The sequence below is a fragment of the Hordeum vulgare genome, chromosome 3H (assembly GCF_904849725.1).
Source record: "Hordeum vulgare subsp. vulgare chromosome 3H, MorexV3_pseudomolecules_assembly, whole genome shotgun sequence".
In the NCBI taxonomy this organism is placed as follows: Eukaryota; Viridiplantae; Streptophyta; class Magnoliopsida; order Poales; family Poaceae; genus Hordeum; species Hordeum vulgare.
The window spans coordinates 253,380,774-253,384,816 of NC_058520.1; positions in this window are offsets into that span (position 1 = coordinate 253,380,774).

Below are 4,043 nucleotides of genomic sequence, written 5' to 3' on the forward strand. Positions count from 1 at the left end.
TCACACACAACAAGCTGATACTGAAGCGTCTGTTGAAGTCCTTCCATGAAGCTTTCCACCTTTGCGGCTTCAGTGTTGATGTCTTCTGGTGCATATCTCGACAAAAGGTTAAACTTCTGCACGTACTCTTTGACTGTTCCGCTGCCTTGCCTCAGAGCTCGGAATTCCCGCTTCTTACTGGTCATCATCCCAAGGGGAATGTGAGCGGCAATGAATCCTTCCTTGAAAGTGATAGCCTGCCCTTCCCACATAATTTGGAACCCGTCCCACCAAGCCCTCACCGTGCCTCCGAGACAGTGAGAAGCATAAAGGACTTTCTCGCGGTCATCGGTGCATTTAACCAGCACGAGGAGGTCTTCAATGGTGCGGATCCACTCATCGGCATGCTGGGGTTCAGTTGTCTCCATGGATATGGGAGGCGTAGTCCTCATAAACTCAGACAGAGTGGAGCGACCATTGCCATTTCCGTTTCGCGATGGTTTGTTCACTAAGACTTGAGCCAACTTCTGGATGGCGGCGTTGTTGGCTTGACGTTCCTCTCGGAGAGTCTGGAGGAACCGAGCCACGATCATGCTCTCTGGAGGAGGTGCTGGCGGGGGAATATCGCCTTGCTGCTGCTTGGGGTGATCTCCAGCTTGGGTACACCCACCGGTTCCTGGCTGGTGGCTAGAAGTGCCAGTGCTGGGGTTGCTGAAGGTACTGGTGCGAGTAGAAATCACCATCCTGTTTGGAGCAGACATGTCAATATTCCGAAGTGGTCAGGGGAATCATAAAGGGATGACACGCCTAGATAAGGGGGTTTGGTACAGTGCACATGTGTGAGAAAAACAAAAAGGTTTGAAGAACCTCATGCAAATATTGAAGTAAAATAGGATAAGGCAGAAATATTGCTGGCATAGAAACATGAACAGGAAGCACAAAACACTCGTGGTTCTCATGAACCGATACATGAACTCGACTATGAGGGGAGAATCCTAACTTGCCTAAGACGTCCCTCTAATCGGCGGACTGCTCGGTCTCGTATGCAGGTTCTATAGGGTCTTCTTATTCATCCTCGCCGGTGCCTTCTTCCTTTAGAGGTGGGGGGACAGGAAAAGGTCCATCACAGTGACGCTTTGTCGGTGAAGCAGTGAGGAGTTCAGTGTATTCTTCTACGGTCACATGGCGACTCTGTATAGGAGTGACCTTGATGGGGGCAAAGTTGTCCCTCTCTTTCGATGAGATAATGGGTATCGCTTTGGGGGAGTAGACTTTGACGATCCGACTATGAACGTGTGAGGACATCGCGCCTTAGCAATCGCTAAATCAACTCCCAGAGGTTATTGACCATGCCGGAGCACGATCAACCTGACCCTGAAGGTCTGTTTCCTGCACGCAAACGAAGAACAAGCAAGAAACCAAGATGCAATCATGATATTGCGAATATAATAGGAAAACTTTATTGATGGAGGTGGGGTTCTGTGATGCCTTTGTCTGGTCGTAGAACACAAATGAAGAACGCAAAGTTGCAGCTATGGCAAACTTGTAATCTGAACAAAACCCAAGCAAAAAAGCTACTAGGTTGATCTACTTATATGGGAGCAAGGGGTGGCGGCCACGGAGGTGGGAGGACATCCCAAGGCAGCCTAAAACTAACCCTAGGTTGTACAAGGCCTATGGGCCAAAGTGGAGGTGGTGCAACACCTTTGGACTTGTTGTTTGACTCGGATTCTGATGCAACGTCATATTGTTTGGTCGATATCTCCACGCTCCGGACGAATTTGAAGGTGATTCCAATTGGTCCTGAACGCACATAAAATCTACTTTGCGGCACAAAAATAATCACGCAATTTGGAGTCCGGATGAAAACGTTGAAAGCGTTTTTGTACAGGTATGTCTGTGCAGTCCGAATCTGAGTCGAGAACGTGAAAGACTTGGACTCTATCTTCTCTTGGGCTAAAAGTGACGTGAGAGAACTTCTTGAACAACAACTAATTGTTTCCTTTGACATGAGAGGACCTCTTGAATAGCATCCAACCATTTTCTCTTCCCTTGTCATCACATGTGATTCATACAAGTGTTCGGCCATTTTGCATTTAGGCATAAAATAAAAACAGGTGAAGTATTTTTGTTCTGGATAACATAAATAAATTATTGCAGAAGCTTTATCAGAAATCACCTCAAATAAATATGCATATGCAACGATTGTGATAATATCAAAGATAGTCATGTCCTCATCATCCTCTCCTTTTTGAAAATAAAGCCGTCCTCGGCGCTGCTTAATCTGAAATTTGGCTAACAAAAGAGACAAGGTGTACATGTTGTATATGTATATGTCATCCATTTTTTACTTCCCTTGGTTTTTGCACATATGACACATGTATACATGAGTAACTTTCATATGTTATGAAATATAAAGTCAAAATATTATCACAAAAGGTAGAACGCATGAAAATATTGCAACTCAGTTTGCACATATAAGTGAAGCTCTTATTTACATGAGAAGGTTGACAATGCTCATCACTAAACCATCCCAACATTGGTGAAGGAACTTGAATTGTTTCAAATTTACATGCTACAACAGGCTGAAATAAGCAAACATGCAACATGTCATTTGACATAGAATCATCACCAAGATTGGAGGTCATATCAAAATGATTAAACATTGGCTCAATTATTTTCAAACATATTTGATCCAAATTTGATTTATTGCCTTGTTCACATGGTTCTTTCTCAACAATAGTTAATTCAATGGGTGCACTCAAAATTGTTGATATTGTAGTTGTTTGATCACACGGCAAAGCCAAATCATGAATGTAGTTCTCTAAAATAGGTGATGTGATCAAATTAATAGGTAGCTCATCACATGGTACATTACAATTGACAAGGCATTCATCATACTCATGTGGAGGTAGAAGATAAGTACCTTTGTCATTACCTCTTATGATCAACTCAGATGAGGTAGCCACTCTTGATGGTAACGTGTCACATGGTGAAGGTGATATAGCCCTCACAACAGTTGATGTGGTCGTCATCGTACGCCCAGTAGTTGAAGGAACAATCATATCAACTCTTGGAATAAGCACCTTGCACTCTTTCTCCTGTGGGCAACACGTCGTTTTATTTCCTGTTCAGCTTTGCAAGCAAGACGAAACAAACAATCCGTAGGATAACACTTTTCATGAATTAGTATCTCTCGAATATCATGGTTTAATCCTCCCCAAAGTCTATCTATAAAATCTTCTTCACTTTCTACTAATGAGGAATGCAACAAGGTTGTTTGTAAATCATCATAATATTTTGTTACGGTGTCACTACCTTGTTTTAAATGTTGTAACTTTTTAATCATGTCACGAGTATAATAAACAAGAACGAATGTATGTCTCACGGCAAGTTTCAAATCATCCCAAGTAGTAGGTATATAATCAGGGTGTAACCGACAATATCCACTCCACCAAACTAAAGCATAGTCGGTGAAAGAACCAACCGCGACCGTAACTTTCTTATGTTCAGAAAAATTATGGGAAGCAAATATATCATTTATTTAAAATTCCCATTGAATATATAAAGCAGGTCCAAAACGACCATTAAATGATGGTATAGAAACACTAACCTGATCATGCGCATGTGGATCTCTATGCACCTCTCGTAACAGTTGTTTTGGTGGCACGTCCCCACAATCGAAGAAGCCGATGGATTGACAACTCTGGATCCTGTCATGACTAGTACAAAAAACAAAATCCAAAAATATTGTTCCTACGAACTACTGGGAAGTGGTGGTGGTGGTGGTGGTGTGTCACGAATCCATCAAGCCAATCTCAAATTCTTACCAGTTCTTACCCAGCAGCAGGTGGTGATCGGCAACCGGTGTAGTCAAAACTCTCAAAGCTTGGATATAACGATTGCCAGGTGGTGTCAAACACACGATGTAGATGTATGTGGAGCTGGGAAGGCTTATAACATGTGGTAGCAAAAGATTAGCAATAATCAATTCAGAGATGCAATGTTGAATAAACGCTCAACGACGGTGCTGTGTTGGTCCTAGGCTAGACCGTACTAGAGAC